Here is a 23,886-nt window from a genome sequence, read left to right as displayed (position 1 = left end):
TGGTAAAAATGGCAATTTTGGTCACATTGAGGCTTTAAAAAGTAGTTATTCAACATGAGGCACAATCCAAATGAAATTTTGAATCAATTTTTCGACAGTCCAAAAAATCAATTTTCTGATGAAAAACGATGACCCATGACCTGTCGAATTTTCTCCAGATGGTCTGAAATGGTAATTTTTTAATGTTTAACTTTTTTAACTGCACAGGACTATTGCATGTGAATTAGAACTCTTAGAATTAAAATTAGTGTGTTTAGAGTCATTTTAATGCCTGAAATTGGTCGAAATAGAAGCTTCTGAGTAGGAGAAAAAGTCTGTAAAAATGGCAATTTTGGTCACATTGAGGATTTAAAAAGTAGTTATTCAACATGAGGCACAATCCAAATGACATTTTGAATCAATTTTTCGACAGTCCAAAAAATCAAATTTCTGATGAAAAACGATGATCCGTGACCTGTCGAACTTTCTCCAGATGGTCAGAAATGGTAATTTTTTAATGTTTAGTTTTTTGTCTGCAAATGAATATTGCATGTGAATTAGAACTCTTAGAACTAAAATTAGTGTGTTTAGAGTCATTTTAATGCCTGAAATTGGTCGAAATAGAAGCTTCTGAGTAGGAGAAAAAGTCTGTAAAAAGGGCAATTTTGGTCACATCGAGGCTTCAAAAACTAGTTATTCAACAGGAGGGACAATCCAAATGACATTTTGAATCAATTTTTCGACAGTCCAAAAAATCAATTTTCTGATGAAAAACGATGACCCGTGACCTGTCGAACTTTCTCCAGATGGTCAGGAATGGTAATTTTTAAATGTTTAACTTTTTGACTGCAAATGACTATTGCATGTGAATTAGAAGTCTTAGAACTAAAATTAGTGGGTTTAGAGTCATTTTAATGCCTGAAATTGGTCGAAATAGAAGCTTCTGAGTAGGAGAAAAAGTCTGTAAAAATGGCAATTTTGGTCACATTGAGGCTTTAAAAAGTAGTTATTCAACAGGAGGGACAATCCAAATGACATTTTGGATCAATTTTTCGACAGTCCAAAAAAATCAATTTTCGGATGAAAAACGATGACCCGTGACCTGTCGAATTTTCTCCAGATGGTCAGAAATGGTAATTTTTTATTGTTTAATTTTTTGACTGTAAATGACTATTGCATGTGAATTAGAACTCTTAGAACTAAAATTAGTGTGTTTAGAGTCATTTTAATGCCTGAAATTTGTCGAAATAGAAGCTTCTGAGGAGGAGAAAAAGTCTGTAAAAATGGCAATTTTGGTCACATTGAGGCTTTAAAATGTATTTATTCAACATGAGGCACAATCCAAATGAAATTTTGAATCAATTTTTCGACAGTCCAAAAAAGCAATTTTCTGATGAAAAACGATGACCCGAAGTAACCTGTCGAATTTTCTCCAGATGGTCAGAAATGGTAATTTTTTAATGTTTAATTTTTTGACTGTAAATGACTATTGCATGTGAATTAGAACTCTTAGAACTAAAATTAGTGTGTTTAGAGTCATTTTAATGCCTGAAATTGGTCGAAATAGAAGCTTCTGAGGAGGAGAAAAAGTCTGTAAAAATGGCAATTTTGGTCACATTGAGGCTTTAAAAAGTAGTTATTTAACATGAGGCACAATCCAAATGACATTTTGAATCAATTTTTCGACAGTCCAAAAAATCAATTTTCTGATGAAAAACGATGACCCGTGACCTGTCGAATTTTCTCCAGATGGTCAGAAATGGTAATTTTTTAATGTTTAACTTATTGACTGTAAATGACTATCGCATGTGAATTAGAACTCTTAGAACTAAAATTAGTGTGTTTAGAGTCATTTTAATGCCTGAAATTGGACGAAATAGAATCTTTTGAGGACGAGAAAAAGTCTGTAAAAATGGAAATTTTGGTCACATTGAGGCTTTAAAATGTATTTATTCAACATGAGGCACAATCCAAATGAAATTTTGAATCAATTTTTCGACAGTCCAAAAAAGCAATTTTCTGATGAAAAACGATGACCCGTGACCTGTCGAATTTTCTCCAGATGGTCAGAAATGGTAATTTTTTAATGTTCAATTTTTTGACTGTAAATGACTATTGCATGTGAATTAGAACTCTTAGAACTAAAATTAGTGTGTTTAGAGTCATTTTATTGCCTGAAATTGGTCGAAATAGAAGCTTCTGAGTAGGAGAAAAAGTCTGTAAAAATGGCAATTTTGTTCACATTGAGGCTTTAAAAAGTAGTTATTTAACATGAGGCACAATCCAAAAGACATTTTGAATCAATTTTTCGACAGTCCAAAAAATCAAATTTCTGATGAAAAACGATGATCCGTGACCTGTCGAATTTTCTCCAGATGGTCAGAAATGGTAATTTTTTAATGTTTAATTTTTTTACTGCAAATGACTATTGCATGTGAATTAGAACTCTTAGAATTAAAATTAGTGTGTTTAGAGTCATTTTAATGCCTGAAATTGGTCGAAATAGAAGCTTCTGAGTAGGAGAAAAAGTCAGTAAAAATGGCAATTTTGGTCACATTGAGGCTTTAAAAAGTAGTTATTCAACATGAGGCACAATCCAAATGAAATTTTGAATCAATTTTTCGACAGTCCAAAAAATCAATTTTCTGATGAAAAACGATGACCCATGACCTGTCGAATTTTCTCCAGATGGTCTGAAATGGTAATTTTTTAATGTTTAACTTTTTTAACTGCACAGGACTATTGCATGTGAATTGGAACTCTTAGAATTAAAATTAGTGTGTTTAGAGTCATTTTAATGCCTGAAATTGGTCGAAATAGAAGCTTCTGAGTAGGAGAAAAAGTCAGTAAAAATGGCAATTTTGGTCACATTGAGGCTTTAAAAAGTCGTTATTCAACATGAGGCACAATCCAAATGACATTTTGAATCAATTTTTCGACAGTCCAAAAAATCAAATTTCTGATGAAAAACGATGATCCATGACCTGTCAAACTTTCTCCAGATGGTCAGAAATGGTAATTTTTTAATGTTTAATTTTTTGTCTGCAAATGAATATTGCATGTGAATTAGAACTCTTAGAACTAAAATTAGTGTGTTTAGAGTCATTTTAATGCCTGAAATTGGTCGAAATAGAAGCTTCTGAGTAGGAGAAAAAGTCTGTAAAAATGGCAATTTTGGTCACATCGAGGCTTTAAAAACTAGTTATTCAACAGGAGGGACAATCCAAATGACATTTTGAATCAATTTTTGGACAGTCCAAAAAAGCAATTTTCTGATGAAAAACGATGACCTGTGACCTGTCAAATTTTCTCCAGATGGTCAGAAATGGTAATTTTTTAATGTTTAACTTATTGACTGTAAATGACTATCGCATGTGAATTAGAACTCTTAGAACTAAAATTAGTGTGTTTAGAGTCATTTTAATGCCTGAAATTGGACGAAAAAGAATCTTTTGAGGACGAGAAAAAGTCTGTGAAAATGGCAATTTTGGTCACATTGAGGCTTTAAAATGTATTTATTCAACAAGAGGCACAATCCAAATGAAATTTTGAATCAATTTTTCGACAGTCCAAAAAAGCAATTTTCTGATGAAAAACGATGACCCGTGACCTGTCGAATTTTCTCCAGATGGTCAGAAATGGTAATTTTTTTATGTTAAATTTTTTGTCTGCAAATGACTATTGCATGTGAATTAGAAATCTTAGAACTAAAATTAGTGTGTTTAGAGTCATTTTAATGCCTGAAATTGGTCGAAATAGAAGCTTCTGAGTAGGAGAAAAAGTCTGTAAAAAGGGCAATTTTGGTCACATCGAGGCTTCAAAAACTAGTTATTCAACAGGAGGGACAATCCAAATGACATTTTGAATCAATTTTTCGACAGTCCAAAAAAATCAATTTTCTGATGAAAAACGATGACCCGTGACCTGTCGAATTTTCTCCAGATGGTCAGAAATGGTAATTTTTTAATGTTTATTTATTGACTGTAAATGACTATCGCATGTGAATTAAAACTCTTAGAACTAAAACTAGTGTGTTTAGTGTCATTTTAATGCCTGAAATTGGTCAAAATAGAAGCTTCTGAGTTGGAGAAAAAGTCTGTAAAAATGGCAATTTTGGTCACATTGAGGCTTTAAAAAGTAGTTATTTAACATGAGGCACAATCCAAATGACATTTTGAATCAATTTTTCGACAGTCCAAAAAATCAATTTTCTGATGAAAAACGATGACCCGTGACCTGTCGAATTTTCTCCAGATGGTCAGAAATGGTAATTTTTTAATGTTTAACTTATTGACTGTAAATGACTATCGCATGTGAATTAGAACTCTTAGAACTAAAATTAGTGTGTTTAGAGTCATTTTAATGCCTGAAATTGGACGAAATAGAATCTTTTGAGGACGAGAAAAAGTCTGTAAAAATGGCAATTTTGGTCACATTGAGGCTTTAAAATGTATTTATTCAACATGAGGCACAATCCAAATGAAATTTTGAATCAATTTTTCGACAGTCCAAAAAAGCAATTTTCTGATGAAAAACGATGACCCGTGACCTGTCGAATTTTCTCCAGATGGTCAGAAATGGTAATTTTTTAATGTTGAATTTTTTGACTGTAAATGACTATTGCATGTGAATTAGAACTCTTAGAACTAAAATTAGTGTGTTTAGAGTGATTTTAATGCCTGAAATCGGTCGAAATAGAAGCTTCTGAGTAGGAGAAAAAGTCTGTAAAAATGGCAATTTTGTTCACATTGAGGCTTTAAAAGTAGTTATTTAACATGAGGCACAATCCAAAAGACATTTTGAATCAATTTTTCGACAGTCCAAAAAATCAAATTTCTGATGAAAAACGATGATCCGTGACCTGTCGAATTTTCTCCAGATGGTCAGAAATGGTAATTTTTTAATGTTTAATTTTTTGACTGCAAATGACTATTGCATGTGAATTAGAACTCTTAGAATTAAAATTAGTGTGTTTAGAGTCATTTTAATGCCTGAAATTGGTCGAAATAGAAGCTTCTGAGTAGGAGAAAAAGTCTGTAAAAATGGCAATTTTGGTCATATTGAAGCTTTAAAAAGTAGTTATTCAAAAGGAGGGACAATCCAAATGACATTTTGGATCAATTTTTCGACAGTCCAAAAAAACTCAATTTTCTGATGAAAAACGATGACCCGTGACCTGTCGAATTTTCTCCAGATGGTCAGAAATGGTAATTTTTTAATGTTTATTTATTGACTGTAAATGACTATCGCATGTGAATTAGAACTCTTAGAATTAAAATTAGTGTGTTTAGAGTCATTTTAATGCCTGAAATTGGTCGAAATAGAAGCTTCTGAGTAGGAGAAAAAGTCAGTAAAAATGGCAATTTTGGTCACATTGAGGCTTTAAAAAGTAGTTATTCAACATGAGGCACAATCCAAATGACATTTTGAATCAATTTTTCGACAGTCCAAAAAATCAAATTTCTGATGAAAAACGATGACCTGTGACCTGTCGAATTTTCTCCAGATGGTCAGAAATGGTAATTTTTTAATGTTTAATTTTTTGTCTGCAAATGACTATTGCATGTGAATTAGAACTCTTAGAACTAAAATTAGTGTGTTTAGAGTCATTTTAATGCCTGAAATTGATCGAAATAGAAGCTTCTGAGTAGGAGAGAAAGTCTGTAAAAAGGGCAATTTTGGTCACATCGAGGCTTTAAAAACTAGTTATTCAACAGGAGGGACAATCCAAATGACATTTTGAATCAATTTTTCGACAGTCCAAAAAAGCAATTTTCTGATGAAAAACGATGACCTGTGACCTGTCGAATTTTCTCCAGATGGTCAGAAATGGTAATTTTTTAATGTTTAACTTATTGACTGTAAATGACTATCGCATGTGAATTAGAACTCTTAGAACTAAAATTAGTGTGTTTAGAGTCATTTTAATGCCTGAAATTGGTCGAAATAGAAGCTTCTGAGGAGGAGAAAACGTCTGTAAAAATGGCAATTTTGGTCACATTGAGGCTTTAAAATGTATGTATTCAACATGAGGCACAATCCAAATGAAATTTTGAATCAATTTTTCGACAGTCCAAAAAATCAATTTTCTGATGAAAAACGATGACCCGTGACCTGTCGAACTTTCTCCAGATGGTCAGAAATGGTAATTTTTTAATGTTTAATTTTTTGTCTGCAAATGAATATTGCATGTGAATTAGAACTCTTAGAACTAAAATTAGTGTGTTTAGAGTCATTTTAATGCCTGAAATTGGTCGAAATAGAAGCTTCTGAGTAGGAGAAAAAGTCTGTAAAAATGGCAATTTTGGTCACATTGAAGCTTTAAAAAGTAGTTATTCATAAGGAGGGACAATCCAAATGACATTTTGGATCAATTTTTCGACAGTCCAAAAAAATCAATTTTCTGATGAAAAACGATGACCCGTGACCTGTCGAATTTTCTCCAGATGGTCAGAAATGGTAATTTTTTAATGTTTAATTTATTGACTGTAAATGACTATCGCATGTGAATTAGAACTCTTAGAACTAAAAATAGTGTGTTTAGAGTCATTTTAATGCCTGAAATTGGTCGAAAAAGAAGCTTCTGAGTAGGAGAAAAAGTCGGTAAAAATGGCAATTTTGGTCACATTGAGGCTTTAAAAAGTAGTTATTCAACATGAGGCACAATCCAAATGAAATTTTGAATCAATTTTTCAACAGTCCCAAAAATCAATTTTCTGATGAAAAACGATGACCCGTGACCTGTCGAATTTTCTCCAGATGGTCTGAAATGGTAATTTTTTAATGTTTAACTTTTTTTACTGCAAAGGACTATTGCATGTGAATTAGAACTCTTAGAATTAAAATTAGTGTGTTTAGAGTCATTTTAATGCCTGAAATTGGTCGAAATAGAAGCTTCTGAGTAGGAGAATAAGTCAGTAAAAATGGCAATTTTGGTCACATTGAGGATTTAAAAAGTAGTTATTCAACATGAGGCACAATCCAAATGACTTTTTGAATCAATTTTTCGACAGTCCAAAAAATCAAATTTCTGATGAAAAACGATGATCCGTGACCTGTCGAACTTTCTCCAGATGGTCAGAAATGGTAATTTTTTAATGTTTAGTTTTTTGTCTGCAAATGAATATTGCATGTGAATTAGAACTCTTAGAACTAAAATTAGTGTGTTTAGAGTCATTTTAATGCCTGAAAGTGGACGAAATAGAATCTTTTGAGGACGAGAAAAAGTCTGTAAAAATGGAAATTTTGGTCACATTGAGGCTTTAAAATGTATTTATTCAACATGAGGCACAATCCAAATGAAATTTTGAATCAATTTTTCGACAGTCCAAAAAAGCAATTTTCTGATGAAAAACGATGACCCGTGACCTGTCGAATTTTCTCCAGATGGTCAGAAATGGTAATTTTTTAATGTTCAATTTTTTGACTGTAAATGACTATTGCATGTGAATTAGAACTCTTAGAACTAAAATTAGTGTGTTTAGAGTCATTTTAATGCCTGAAATTGGTCGAAATAGAAGCTTCTGAGTAGGAGAAAAAGTCTGTAAAAAGGGCAATTTTGGTCACATCGAGGCTTCAAAAACTAGTTATTCAACAGGAGGGACAATCCAAATGACATTTTGAATCAATTTTTCGACTGTCCAAAAAAGCAATTTTCTGATGAAAAACGATGACCCGTGACCTGTCGAATTTTCTCCAGATGGTCAGAAATGGTAATTTTTTAATGTTTAATTTTTTGACTGTAAATGACTATTGCATGTGAATTAGAACTCTTAGAACTAAAATTAGTGTGTTTAGAGTCATTTTAATGCCTGAAATTGGTCGAAATAGAAGCTTCTGAGGAGGAGAAAAAGTCTGTAAAAATGGCAATTTTGGTCACATTGAGGCTTTAAAAAGTAGTTATTTAACATGAGGCACAATCCAAATGAAATTTTGAATCAATTTTTCGACAGTCCAAAAAAGCAATTTTCTGATGAAAAACGATGACCCGTGACCTGTCGAATTTTCTCCAGATGGTCAGAAATGGTAATTTTTTAATGTTCAATTTTTTGACTGTAAATGACTATTGCATGTGAATTAGAACTCTTAGAACTAAAATTAGTGTGTTTAGAGTCATTTTATTGCCTGAAATTGGTCGAAATAGAAGCTTCTGAGTAGGAGAAAAAGTCTGTAAAAATGGCAATTTTGTTCACATTGAGGCTTTAAAAAGTAGTTATTTAACATGAGGCACAATCCAAAAGACATTTTGAATCAATGTTTCGACAGTCCAAAAAATCAAATTTCTGATGAAAAACGATGATCCGTGACCTGTCAAATTTTCTCCAGATGGTCAGAAATGGTAATTTTTTAATGTTTAATTTTTTTACTGCAAATGACTATTGCATGTGAATTAGAACTCTTAGAACTAAAATTAGTGTGTTTAGAGTCATTTTATTGCCTGAAATTGGTCGAAATAGAAGCTTCTGAGTAGGAGAAAAAGTCTTTAAAAATGGCAATTTTGGTCACATTGAAGCTTTAAAAAGTAGTTATTCAAAAGGAGGGACAATCCAAATGACATTTTGGATCAATTTTTCGACAGTCCAAAAAAACTCAATTTTCTGATGAAAAACGATGACCCGTGACCTGTCGAATTTTCTCCAGATGGTCAGAAATGGTAATTTTTTAATGTTTAATTTATTGACTGTAAATGACTATCGCATGTGAATTAGAACTCTTAGAACTAAAATTAGTGTGTTTAGAGTCATTTTAATGCCTGAAATTGGTCGGAAAAGAAGCTTCTGAGTAGGAGAAAAAGTTGGTAAAAATGGCAATTTTGGTCACATTGAGGCTTTAAAAAGTAGTTATTCAACATGAGGCACAATCCAAATGAAATTTTGAATCAATTTTTCGACAGTCCAAAAAATCAATTTTCTGATGAAAAACGATGACCCATGACCTGTCGAATTTTCTCCAGATGGTCTGAAATGGTAATTTTTTAATGTTTAACTTTTTTAACTGCACAGGACTATTGCATGTGAATTGGAACTCTTAGAATTAAAATTAGTGTGTTTAGAGTCATTTTAATGCCTGAAATTGGTCGAAATAGAAGCTTCTGAGTAGGAGAAAAAGTCAGTAAAAATGGCAATTTTGGTCACATCGAGGCTTTAAAAACTAGTTATTCAACAGGAGGGACAATCCAAATGACATTTTGAATCAATTTTTCGACAGTTCAAAAAAGCAATTTTCTGATGAAAAACGATGACCCGTGACCTGTCAAATTTTCTCCAGATGGTCAGAAATGGTAATTTTTTAATGTTTAACTTATTGACTGTAAATGACTATCGCATGTGAATTAGAACTCTTAGAACTAAAATTAGTGTGTTTAGAGTCATTTTAATGCCTGAAATTGGTCGAAATAGAAGCTTCTGAGTAGGAGAAAAAGTCTGTAAAAAGGGCAATTTTGGTCACATCGAGGCTTCAAAAACTAGTTATTCAACAGGAGGGACAATCCAAATGACATTTTGAATCAATTTTTCGACAGTCCAAAAAATCAATTTTCTGATGAAAAACGATGACCCGTGACCTGTCGAACTTTCTCCAGATGGTCAGAAATGGTAATTTTTAAATGTTTAACTTTTTGACTGCAAATGACTATTGCATGTGAATTAGAAGTCTTAGAACTAAAATTAGTGGGTTTAGAGTCATTTTAATGCCTGAAATTGGTCGAAATAGAAGCTTCTGAGTAGGAGAAAAAGTCTGTAAAAATGGCAATTTTGGTCACATTGAGGCTTTAAAAAGTAGTTATTCAACAGGAGGGACAATCCAAATGACATTTTGGATCAATTTTTCGACAGTCCAAAAAAATCAATTTTCTGATGAAAAACGATGACCTGTGACCTGTCGAATTTTCTCCAGATGGTCAGAAATGGTAATTTTTTAATGTTTAATTTTTTGACTGTAAATGACTATTGCATGTGAATTAGAACTCTTAGAACTAAAATTAGTGTGTTTAGAGTCATTTTAATGCCTGAAATTTGTCGAAATAGAAGCTTCTGAGGAGGAGAAAAAGTCTGTAAAAATGGCAATTTTGTTCACATTGAGGCTTTAAAAAGTAGTTATTTAACATGAGGCACAATCCAAATGACATTTTGAATCAATTTTTCGACAGTCCAAAAAATCAATTTTCTGATGAAAAACGATGACCCGTGACCTGTCGAATTTTCTCCAGATGGTCAGAAATGGTAATTTTTTAATGTTTAACTTATTGACTGTAAATGACTATCGCATGTGAATTAGAACTCTTAGAACTAAAATTAGTGTGTTTAGAGTCATTTTAATGCCTGAAATTGGACGAAATAGAATCTTTTGAGGACGAGAAAAAGTCTGTAAAAATGGCAATTTTGGTCACATTGAGGCTTTAAAATGTATTTATTCAACATGAGGCACAATCCAAATGACATTTTGAATCAATTTTTCGACAGTCCAAAAAATCAATTTTCTGATGAAAAACGATGACCCGTGACCTGTCGAACTTTCTCCAGATGGTCAGAAATGGTAATTTTTAAATGTTTAACTTTTTGACTGCAAATGACTATTGCATGTGAATTAGAAGTCTTAGAACTAAAATTAGTGGGTTTAGAGTCATTTTAATGCCTGAAATTGGTCGAAATAGAAGCTTCTGAGTAGGAGAAAAAGTCTGTAAAAATGGCAATTTTGGTCACATTGAGGCTTTAAAAAGTAGTTATTCAACAGGAGGGACAATCCAAATGACATTTTGGATCAATTTTTCGACAGTCCAAAAAAATCAATTTTCTGATGAAAAACGATGACCCGTGACCTGTCGAATTTTCTCCAGATGGTCAGAAATGGTAATTTTTTAATGTTTAATTTTTTGACTGTAAATGACTATTGCATGTGAATTAGAACTCTTAGAACTAAAATTAGTGTGTTTAGAGTCATTTTAATGCCTGAAATTTGTCGAAATAGAAGCTTCTGAGGAGGAGAAAAAGTCTGTAAAAATGGCAATTTTGTTCACATTGAGGCTTTAAAAAGTAGTTATTTAACATGAGGCACAATCCAAATGACATTTTGAATCAATTTTTCGACAGTCCAAAAAATCAATTTTCTGATGAAAAACGATGACCCGTGACCTGTCGAATTTTCTCCAGATGGTCAGAAATGGTAATTTTTTAATGTTTAACTTATTGACTGTAAATGACTATCGCATGTGAATTAGAACTCTTAGAACTAAAATTAGTGTGTTTAGAGTCATTTTAATGCCTGAAATTGGACGAAATAGAATCTTTTGAGGACGAGAAAAAGTCTGTAAAAATGGCAATTTTGGTCACATTGAGGCTTTAAAATGTATTTATTCAACATGAGGCACAATCCAAATGACATTTTGGATCAATTTCTCGACAGTCCAAAAAAACTCAATTTTCTGATGAAAAACGATGACCCGTGACCTGTCGAATTTTCTCCAGATGGTCAGAAATGGTAATTTTTTAATGTTTATTTATTCACTGTAAATGACTATCGCATGTGAATTAGAACTCTTAGAACTAAAAATAGTGTGTTTAGAGTCATTTTAATGCCTGAAATTGGTCGAAAAAGAAGCTTCTGAGTAGGAGAAAAAGTTGGTAAAAATGGCAATTTTGGTCACATTGAGGCTTTAAAAAGTAGTTATCAACATGAGGCACAATCCAAATGAAATTTTGAATCAATTTTTCGACAGTCCAAAAAATCAATTTTCTGATGAAAAACGATGACCCATGACCTGTCGAATTTTCTCCAGATGGTCTGAAATGGTAATTTTTTAATGTTTAACTTTTTTAACTGCACAGGACTATTGCATGTGAATTAGAACTCTTAGAATTAAAATTAGTGTGTTTAGAGTCATTTTAATGCCTGAAATTGGTCGAAATAGAAGCTTCTGAGTAGGAGAAAAAGTCTGTAAAAATGGCAATTTTGGTCACATTGAGGATTTAAAAAGTAGTTATTCAACATAAGGCACAATCCAAATGACATTTTGAATCAATTTTTCGACAGTCCAAAAAATCAAATTTCTGATGAAAAACGATGATCCGTGACCTGTCGAACTTTCTCCAGATGGTCAGAAATGGTAATTTTTTAATGTTTAGTTTTTTGTCTGCAAATGAATATTGCATGTGAATTAGAACTCTTAGAACTAAAATTAGTGTGTTTAGAGTCATTTTAATGCCTGAAATTGGTCGAAATAGAAGCTTCTGAGTAGGAGAAAAAGTCTGTAAAAAGGGCAATTTTGGTCACATCGAGGCTTCAAAAACTAGTTATTCAACAGGAGGGACAATCCAAATGACATTTTGAATCAATTTTTCGACAGTCCAAAAAATCAATTTTCTGATGAAAAACGATGACCCGTGACCTGTCGAACTTTCTCCAGATGGTCAGGAATGGTAATTTTTAAATGTTTAACTTTTTGACTGCAAATGACTATTGCATGTGAATTAGAAGTCTTAGAACTAAAATTAGTGGGTTTAGAGTCATTTTAATGCCTGAAATTGGTCGAAATAGAAGCTTCTGAGTAGGAGAAAAAGTCTGTAAAAATGGCAATTTTGGTCACATTGAGGCTTTAAAAAGTAGTTATTCAACAGGAGGGACAATCCAAATGACATTTTGGATCAATTTTTCGACAGTCCAAAAAAATCAATTTTCGGATGAAAAACGATAACCCGTGACCTGTCGAATTTTCTCCAGATGGTCAGAAATGGTAATTTTTTATTGTTTAATTTTTTGACTGTAAATGACTTTTGCATGTGAATTAGAACTCTTAGAACTAAAATTAGTGTGTTTAGAGTCATTTTAATGCCTGAAATTTGTCGAAATAGAAGCTTCTGAGGAGGAGAAAAAGTCTGTAAAAATGGCAATTTTGTTCACATTGAGGCTTTAAAAAGTAGTTATTTAACATGAGGCACAATCCAAATGACATTTTGAATCAATTTTTCGACAGTCCAAAAAATCAATTTTCTGATGAAAAACGATGACCCGTGACCTGTCGAATTTTCTCCAGATGGTCAGAAATGGTAATTTTTTAATGTTTAACTTATTGACTGTAAATGACTATCGCATGTGAATTAGAACTCTTAGAACTAAAATTAGTGTGTTTAGAGTCATTTTAATGCCTGAAATTGGACGAAATAGAATCTTTTGAGGACGGGAAAAAGTCTGTAAAAATGGCAATTTTGGTCACATTGAGGCTTTAAAATGTATTTATTCAACATGAGGCACAATCCAAATGACATTTTGGATCAATTTCTCGACAGTCCAAAAAAACTCAGTTTTCTGATGAAAAACGATGACCCGTGACCTGTCGAATTTTCTCCAGATGGTCAGAAATGGTAATTTTTTAATGTTTATTTATTCACTGTAAATGACTATCGCATGTGAATTAGAACTCTTAGAACTAAAAATAGTGTGTTTAGAGTCATTTTAATGCCTGAAATTGGTCGAAAAAGAAGCTTCTGAGTAGGAGAAAAAGTTGGTAAAAATGGCAATTTTGGTCACATTGAGGCTTTAAAAAGTAGTTATTCAACATGAGGCACAATCCAAATGAAATTTTGAATCAATTTTTCGACAGTCCAAAAAATCAATTTTCTGATGAAAAACGATGACCCATGACCTGTCGAATTTTCTCCAGATGGTCTGAAATGGTAATTTTTTAATGTTTAACTTTTTTAACTGCACAGGACTATTGCATGTGAATTAGAACTCTTAGAACTAAAATTAGTGTGTTTAGAGTCATTTTATTGCCTGAAATTGGTCGAAATAGAAGCTTCTGAGTAGGAGAATAAGTCAGTAAAAATGGCAATTTTGGTCACATTGAGGATTTAAAAAGTAGTTATTCAACATGAGGCACAATCCAAATGACTTTTTGAATCAATTTTTCGACAGTCCAAAAAATCAAATTTCTGATGAAAAACGATGATCCGTGACCTGTCGAACTTTCTCCAGATGGTCAGAAATGGTAATTTTTTAATGTTTAGTTTTTTGTCTGCAAATGAATATTGCATGTGAATTAGAACTCTTAGAACTAAAATTAGTGTGTTTAGAGTCATTTTAATGCCTGAAAGTGGACGAAATAGAATCTTTTGAGGACGAGAAAAAGTCTGTAAAAATGGAAATTTTGGTCACATTGAGGCTTTAAAATGTATTTATTCAACATGAGGCACAATCCAAATGAAATTTTGAATCAATTTTTCGACAGTCCAAAAAAGCAATTTTCTGATGAAAAACGATGACCCGTGACCTGTCGAATTTTCTCCAGATGGTCAGAAATGGTAATTTTTTAATGTTCAATTTTTTGACTGTAAATGACTATTGCATGTGAATTAGAACTCTTAGAACTAAAATTAGTGTGTTTAGAGTCATTTTAATGCCTGAAATTGGTCGAAATAGAAGCTTCTGAGTAGGAGAAAAAGTCTGTAAAAAGGGCAATTTTGGTCACATCGAGGCTTCAAAAACTAGTTATTCAACAGGAGGGACAATCCAAATGACATTTTGAATCAATTTTTCGACTGTCCAAAAAAGCAATTTTCTGATGAAAAACGATGACCCGTGACCTGTCGAATTTTCTCCAGATGGTCAGAAATGGTAATTTTTTAATGTTTAATTTTTTGACTGTAAATGACTATTGCATGTGAATTAGAACTCTTAGAACTAAAATTAGTGTGTTTAGAGTCATTTTAATGCCTGAAATTGGTCGAAATAGAAGCTTCTGAGGAGGAGAAAAAGTCTGTAAAAATGGCAATTTTGGTCACATTGAGGCTTTAAAAAGTAGTTATTTAACATGAGGCACAATCCAAATGAAATTTTGAATCAATTTTTCGACAGTCCAAAAAAGCAATTTTCTGATGAAAAACGATGACCCGTGACCTGTCGAATTTTCTCCAGATGGTCAGAAATGGTAATTTTTTAATGTTCAATTTTTTGACTGTAAATGACTATTGCATGTGAATTAGAACTCTTAGAACTAAAATTAGTGTGTTTAGAGTCATTTTATTGCCTGAAATTGGTCGAAATAGAAGCTTCTGAGTAGGAGAAAAAGTCTGTAAAAATGGCAATTTTGTTCACATTGAGGCTTTAAAAAGTAGTTATTTAACATGAGGCACAATCCAAAAGACATTTTGAATCAATGTTTCGACAGTCCAAAAAATCAAATTTCTGATGAAAAACGATGATCCGTGACCTGTCAAATTTTCTCCAGATGGTCAGAAATGGTAATTTTTTAATGTTTAATTTTTTTACTGCAAATGACTATTGCATGTGAATTAGAACTCTTAGAACTAAAATTAGTGTGTTTAGAGTCATTTTATTGCCTGAAATTGGTCGAAATAGAAGCTTCTGAGTAGGAGAAAAAGTCTTTAAAAATGGCAATTTTGGTCACATTGAAGCTTTAAAAAGTAGTTATTCAAAAGGAGGGACAATCCAAATGACATTTTGGATCAATTTTTCGACAGTCCAAAAAAACTCAATTTTCTGATGAAAAACGATGACCCGTGACCTGTCGAATTTTCTCCAGATGGTCAGAAATGGTAATTTTTTAATGTTTAATTTATTGACTGTAAATGACTATCGCATGTGAATTAGAACTCTTAGAACTAAAATTAGTGTGTTTAGAGTCATTTTAATGCCTGAAATTGGTCGGAAAAGAAGCTTCTGAGTAGGAGAAAAAGTTGGTAAAAATGGCAATTTTGGTCACATTGAGGCTTTAAAAAGTAGTTATTCAACATGAGGCACAATCCAAATGAAATTTTGAATCAATTTTTCGACAGTCCAAAAAATCAATTTTCTGATGAAAAACGATGACCCATGACCTGTCGAATTTTCTCCAGATGGTCTGAAATGGTAATTTTTTAATGTTTAACTTTTTTAACTGCACAGGACTATTGCATGTGAATTGGAACTCTTAGAATTAAAATTAGTGTGTTTAGAGTCATTTTAATGCCTGAAATTGGTCGAAATAGAAGCTTCTGAGTAGGAGAAAAAGTCAGTAAAAATGGCAATTTTGGTCACATCGAGGCTTTAAAAACTAGTTATTCAACAGGAGGGACAATCCAAATGACATTTTGAATCAATTTTTTGACAGTTCAAAAAAGCAATTTTCTGATGAAAAACGATGACCCGTGACCTGTCAAATTTTCTCCAGATGGTCAGAAATGGTAATTTTTTAATGTTTAACTTATTGACTGTAAATGACTATCGCATGTGAATTAGAACTCTTAGAACTAAAATTAGTGTGTTTAGAGTCATTTTAATGCCTGAAATTGGTCGAAATAGAAGCTTCTGAGTAGGAGAAAAAGTCTGTAAAAAGGGCAATTTTGGTCACATCGAGGCTTCAAAAACTAGTTATTCAACAGGAGGGACAATCCAAATGACATTTTGAATCAATTTTTCGACAGTCCAAAAAATCAATTTTCTGATGAAAAACGATGACCCGTGACCTGTCGAACTTTCTCCAGATGGTCAGAAATGGTAATTTTTAAATGTTTAACTTTTTGACTGCAAATGACTATTGCATGTGAATTAGAAGTCTTAGAACTAAAATTAGTGGGTTTAGAGTCATTTTAATGCCTGAAATTGGTCGAAATAGAAGCTTCTGAGTAGGAGAAAAAGTCTGTAAAAATGGCAATTTTGGTCACATTGAGGCTTTAAAAAGTAGTTATTCAACAGGAGGGACAATCCAAATGACATTTTGGATCAATTTTTCGACAGTCCAAAAAAATCAATTTTCTGATGAAAAACGATGACCCGTGACCTGTCGAATTTTCTCCAGATGGTCAGAAATGGTAATTTTTTAATGTTTAATTTTTTGACTGTAAATGACTATTGCATGTGAATTAGAACTCTTAGAACTAAAATTAGTGTGTTTAGAGTCATTTTAATGCCTGAAATTTGTCGAAATAGAAGCTTCTGAGGAGGAGAAAAAGTCTGTAAAAATGGCAATTTTGTTCACATTGAGGCTTTAAAAAGTAGTTATTTAACATGAGGCACAATCCAAATGACATTTTGAATCAATTTTTCGACAGTCCAAAAAATCAATTTTCTGATGAAAAACGATGACCCGTGACCTGTCGAATTTTCTCCAGATGGTCAGAAATGGTAATTTTTTAATGTTTAACTTATTGACTGTAAATGACTATCGCATGTGAATTAGAACTCTTAGAACTAAAATTAGTGTGTTTAGAGTCATTTTAATGCCTGAAATTGGACGAAATAGAATCTTTTGAGGACGAGAAAAAGTCTGTAAAAATGGCAATTTTGGTCACATTGAGGCTTTAAAATGTATTTATTCAACATGAGGCACAATCCAAATGACATTTTGGATCAATTTCTCGACAGTCCAAAAAAACTCAATTTTCTGATGAAAAACGATGACCCGTGACCTGTCGAATTTTCTCCAGATGGTCAGAAATGGTAATTTTTTAATGTTTATTTATTCACTGTAAATGACTATCGCATGTGAATTAGAACTCTTAGAACTAAAAATAGTGTGTTTAGAGTCATTTTAATGCCTGAAATTGGTCGAAAAAGAAGCTTCTGAGTAGGAGAAAAAGTTGGTAAAAATGGCAATTTTGGTCACATTGAGGCTTTAAAAAGTAGTTATTCAACATGAGGCACAATCCAAATGAAATTTTGAATCAATTTTTCGACAGTCCAAAAAATCAATTTTCTGATGAAAAACGATGACCCATGACCTGTCGAACTTTCTCCAGATGGTCAGAAATGGTAATTTTTTAATGTTTAGTTTTTTGTCTGCAAATGAATATTGCATGTGAATTAGAACTCTTAGAACTAAAATTAGTGTGTTTAGAGTCATTTTAATGCCTGAAATTGGTCGAAATAGAAGCTTCTGAGTAGGAGAAAAAGTCTGTAAAAAGGGCAATTTTGGTCACATCGAGGCTTCAAAAACTAGTTATTCAACAGGAGGGACAATCCAAATGACATTTTGAATCAATTTTTCGACAGTCCAAAAAATCAATTTTCTGATCAAAAACGATGACCCGTGACCTGTCGAACTTTCTCCAGATGGTCAGGAATGGTAATTTTTAAATGTTTAACTTTTTGACTGCAAATGACTATTGCATGTGAATTAGAAGTCTTAGAACTAAAATTAGTGGGTTTAGAGTCATTTTAATGCCTGAAATTGGTCGAAATAGAAGCTTCTGAGTAGGAGAAAAAGTCTGTAAAAATGGCAATTTTGGTCACATTGAGGCTTTAAAAAGTAGTTATTCAACAGGAGGGACAATCCAAATGACATTTTGGATCAATTTTTCGACAGTCCAAAAAAATCAATTTTCGGATGAAAAACGATAACCCGTGACCTGTCGAATTTTCTCCAGATGGTCAGAAATGGTAATTTTTTATTGTTTAATTTTTTGACTGTAAATGACTTTTGCATGTGAATTAGAACTCTTAGAACTAAAATTAGTGTGTTTAGAGTCATTTTAATGCCTGAAATTTGTCGAAATAGAAGCTTCTGAGGAGGAGAAAAAGTCTGTAAAAATGGCAATTTTGTTCACATTGAGGCTTTAAAAAGTAGTTATTTAACATGAGGCACAATCCAAATGACATTTTGAATCAATTTTTCGACAGTCCAAAAAATCAATTTTCTGATGAAAAACGATGACCCGTGACCTGTCGAATTTTCTCCAGATGGTCAGAAATGGTAATTTTTTAATGTTTAACTTATTGACTGTAAATGACTATCGCATGTGAATTAGAACTCTTAGAACTAAAATTAGTGTGTTTAGAGTCATTTTAATGCCTGAAATTGGACGAAATAGAATCTTTTGAGGACGGGAAAAAGTCTGTAAAAATGGCAATTTTGGTCACATTGAGGCTTTAAAATGTATTTATTCAACATGAGGCACAATCCAAATGACATTTTGGATCAATTTCTCGACAGTCCAAAAAAACTCAGTTTTCTGATGAAAAACGATGACCCGTGACCTGTCGAATTTTCTCCAGATGGTCAGAAATGGTAATTTTTTAATGTTTATTTATTCACTGTAAATGACTATCGCATGTGAATTAGAACTCTTAGAACTAAAAATAGTGTGTTTAGAGTCATTTTAATGCCTGAAATTGGTCGAAAAAGAAGCTTCTGAGTAGGAGAAAAAGTTGGTAAAAATGGCAATTTTGGTCACATTGAGGCTTTAAAAAGTAGTTATTCAACATGAGGCACAATCCAAATTAAATTTTGAATCAATTTTTCGACAGTCCAAAAAATCAATTTTCTGATGAAAAACGATGACCCATGACCTGTCGAATTTTCTCCAGATGGTCTGAAATGGTAATTTTTTAATGTTTAACTTTTTTAACTGCACAGGACTATTGCATGTGAATTAGAACTCTTAGAACTAAAATTAGTGTGTTTAGAGTCATTTTAATGCCTGAAATTGGTCGAAATAGAAGCTTCTGAGTAGGAGAAAAAGTCTGTAAAAATGGCAATTTTGGTCACATCGAGGCTTTAAAAACTAGTTATTCAACAGGAGGGACAATCCAAATGACATTTTGAATCAATTTTTCGACAGTCCAAAAAAGCAATTTTCTGATGAAAAACGATGACCCGTGACCTGTCAAATTTTCTCCAGATGGTCAGAAATGGTAATTTTTTAATGTTTAACTTATTGACTGTAAATGACTATCGCATGTGAATTAGAACTCTTAGAACTAAAATTAGTGTGTTTAGAGTCATTTTAATGCCTGAAATTGGTCGAAATAGAAGCTTCTGAGTAGGAGAAAAAGTCTGTAAAAAGGGCAATTTTGGTCACATCGAGGCTTCAAAAACTAGTTATTCAACAGGAGGGACAATCCAAATGACATTTTGAATCAATTTTTCGACTGTCCAAAAAAGCAATTTTCTGATGAAAAACGATGACCCGTGACCTGTCGAATTTTCTCCAGATGGTCAGAAATGGTAATTTTTTCATGTTTAACTTATTGACTGTAAATGACTATCGCATGTGAATTAGAACTCTTAGAACTAAAATTAGTGTGTTTAGAGTCATTTTAATGCCTGAAATTGGTCGAAATAGAAGCTTCTGAGGAGGAGAAAAAGTCTGTAAAAATGGCAATTTTGGTCACATTGAGGCTTTAAAATGTATTTATTCAACATGAGGCACAATCCAAATGAAATTTTGAATCAATTTTTCGACAGTCCAAAAAAGCAATTTTCTGATGAAAAACGATGACCCGTAACCTGTCGAATTTTCTCCAGATGGTCAGAAATTGTAATTTTTTAATGTTTAATTTTTTGACTGTAAATGACTATTGCATGTGAATTAGAACTCTTAGAACTAAAATTAGTGTGTTTAGAGTCATTTTAATGCCTGAAATTGGTCGAAATAGAAGCTTCTGAGGAGGAGAAAAAGTCTGTAAAAATGGCAATTTTGGTCACATTGAGGCTTTAAAATGTATTTATTCAACATGAGGCACAATCCAAATGACATTTTGAATCAATTTTTCGACAGTCCAAAAAATCAATTTTCTGATGAAAAACGATGACCCGTGACCTGTCGAATTTTCTCCAGATGGTCAGAAATGGTAATTTTTTAATGTTTAACTTATTGACTGTAAATGACTATCGCATGTGAATTAGAACTCTTAGAACTAAAATTAGTGTGTTTAGAGTCATTTTAATGCCTGAAATTGGACGAAATAGAATCTTTTGAGGACGAGAAAAAGTCTGTAAAAATGGAAATTTTGGTCACATTGAGGCTTTAAAATGTATTTATTCAACATGAGGCACAATCCAAATGAAATTTTGAATCAATTTTTCGACAGTCCAAAAAAGCAATTTTCTGATGAAAAACGATGACCCGTGACCTGTCGAATTTTCTCCAGATGGTCAGAAATGGTAATTTTTTAATGTTCAATTTTTTGACTGTAAATGACTATTGCATGTGAATTAGAACTCTTAGAACTAAAATTAGTGTGTTTAGAGTCATTTTAATGCCTGAAATTGGTCGAAATAGAAGCTTCTGAGTAGGAGAAAAAGTCTGTAAAAAGGGCAATTTTGGTCACATCGAGGCTTCAAAAACTAGTTATTCAACAGGAGGGACAATCCAAATGACATTTTGAATCAATTTTTCGACTGTCCAAAAAAGCAATTTTCTGATGAAAAACGATGACCCGTGACCTGTCGAATTTTCTCCAGATGGTCAGAAATGGTAATTTTTTAATGTTTAACTTATTGACTGTAAATGACTATCGCATGTGAATTAGAACTCTTAGAACTAAAATTAGTGTGTTTAGAGTCATTTTAATGCCTGAAATTGGTCGGAAAAGAAGCTTCTGAGTAGGAGAAAAAGTTGGTAAAAATGGCAATTTTGGTCACATTGAGGCTTTAAAAAGTAGTTATTCAACATGAGGCACAATCCAAATGAAATTTTGAATCAATTTTTCGACAGTCCAAAAAATCAATTTTCTGATGAAAAACGATGACCCATGACCTGTCGAATTTTCTCCAGATGGTCTGAAATGGTAATTTTTTAATGTTTAACTTTTTTAACTGCACAGGACTATTGCATGTGAATTGGAACTCTTAGAATTAAAATTAGTGTGTTTAGAGTCATTTTAATGCCTGAAATTGGTCGAAATAGAAGCTTCTGAGTAGGAGAAAAAGTCTGTAAAAATGGCAATTTTGGTCACATTGAGGCTTTAAAATGTATTTATTCAACATGAGGCACAATCCAAATGAAATTTTGAATCAATTTTTCGACAGTCCAAAAAAGCAATTTTCTGATGAAAAACGATGACCCGTGACCTGTCGAATTTTCTCCAGATGGTCAGAAATGGTAATTTTTTAATGTTGAATTTTTTGACTGTAAATGACTATTGCATGTGAATTAGAACTCTTAGAACTAAAATTAGTGTGTTTAGAGTGATTTTAATGCCTGAAATCGGTCGAAATAGAAGCTTCTGAGTAGGAGAAAAAGTCTGTAAAAATGGCAATTTTGTTCACATTGAGGCTTTAAAAGTAGTTATTTAACATGAGGCACAATCCAAAAGACATTTTGAATCAATTTTTCGACAGTCCAAAAAATCAAATTTCTGATGAAAAACGATGATCCGTGACCTGTCGAATTTTCTCCAGATGGTCAGAAATGGTAATTTTTTAATGTTTAATTTTTTGACTGCAAATGACTATTGCATGTGAATTAGAACTCTTAGAATTAAAATTAGTGTGTTTAGAGTCATTTTAATGCCTGAAATTGGTCGAAATAGAAGCTTCTGAGTAGGAGAAAAAGTCTGTAAAAATGGCAATTTTGGTCATATTGAAGCTTTAAAAAGTAGTTATTCAAAAGGAGGGACAATCCAAATGACATTTTGGATCAATTTTTCGACAGTCCAAAAAAACTCAATTTTCTGATGAAAAACGATGACCCGTGACCTGTCGAATTTTCTCCAGATGGTCAGAAATGGTAATTTTTTAATGTTTATTTATTGACTGTAAATGACTATCGCATGTGAATTAGAACTCTTAGAATTAAAATTAGTGTGTTTAGAGTCATTTTAATGCCTGAAATTGGTCGAAATAGAAGCTTCTGAGTAGGAGAAAAAGTCAGTAAAAATGGCAATTTTGGTCACATTGAGGCTTTAAAAAGTAGTTATTCAACATGAGGCACAATCCAAATGACATTTTGAATCAATTTTTCGACAGTCCAAAAAATCAAATTTCTGATGAAAAACGATGACCTGTGACCTGTCGAATTTTCTCCAGATGGTCAGAAATGGTAATTTTTTAATGTTTAATTTTTTGTCTGCAAATGACTATTGCATGTGAATTAGAACTCTTAGAACTAAAATTAGTGTGTTTAGAGTCATTTTAATGCCTGAAATTGATCGAAATAGAAGCTTCTGAGTAGGAGAGAAAGTCTGTAAAAAGGGCAATTTTGGTCACATCGAGGCTTTAAAAACTAGTTATTCAACAGGAGGGACAATCCAAATGACATTTTGAATCAATTTTTCGACAGTCCAAAAAAGCAATTTTCTGATGAAAAACGATGACCTGTGACCTGTCGAATTTTCTCCAGATGGTCAGAAATGGTAATTTTTTAATGTTTAACTTATTGACTGTAAATGACTATCGCATGTGAATTAGAACTCTTAGAACTAAAATTAGTGTGTTTAGAGTCATTTTAATGCCTGAAATTGGTCGAAATAGAAGCTTCTGAGGAGGAGAAAACGTCTGTAAAAATGGCAATTTTGGTCACATTGAGGCTTTAAAATGTATTTATTCAACATGAGGCACAATCCAAATGAAATTTTGAATCAATTTTTCGACAGTCCAAAAAATCAATTTTCTGATGAAAAACGATGACCCGTGACCTGTCGAACTTTCTCCAGATGGTCAGAAATGGTAATTTTTTAATGTTTAATTTTTTGTCTGCAAATGAATATTGCATGTGAATTAGAACTCTTAGAACTAAAATTAGTGTGTTTAGAGTCATTTTAATGCCTGTAATTGGTCGAAATAGAAGCTTCTGAGTAGGAGAAAAAGTCTGTAAAAATGGCAATTTTGGTCACATTGAAGCTTTAAAAAGTAGTTATTCATAAGGAGGGACAATCCAAATGACATTTTGGATCAATTTTTCGACAGTCCAAAAAAATCAATTTTCTGATGAAAAACGATGACCCGTGACCTGTCGAATTTTCTCCAGATGGTCAGAAATGGTAATTTTTTAATGTTTAATTTATTGACTGTAAATGACTATCGCATGTGAATTAGAACTCTTAGAACTAAAAATAGTGTGTTTAGAGTCATTTTAATGCCTGAAATTGGTCGAAAAAGAAGCTTCTGAGTAGGAGAAAAAGTCGGTAAAAATGGCAATTTTGGTCACATTGAGGCTTTAAAAAGTAGTTATTCAACATGAGGCACAATCCAAA

Source organism: Triturus cristatus, chromosome 1_2, assembly GCF_964204655.1.
Source record: "Triturus cristatus chromosome 1_2, aTriCri1.1, whole genome shotgun sequence".
NCBI lineage: Eukaryota > Metazoa > Chordata > Amphibia > Caudata > Salamandridae > Triturus > Triturus cristatus.
The sequence above is the reverse complement of the archived record's forward strand: the minus strand, read 5'-3'. Positions refer to the sequence as shown.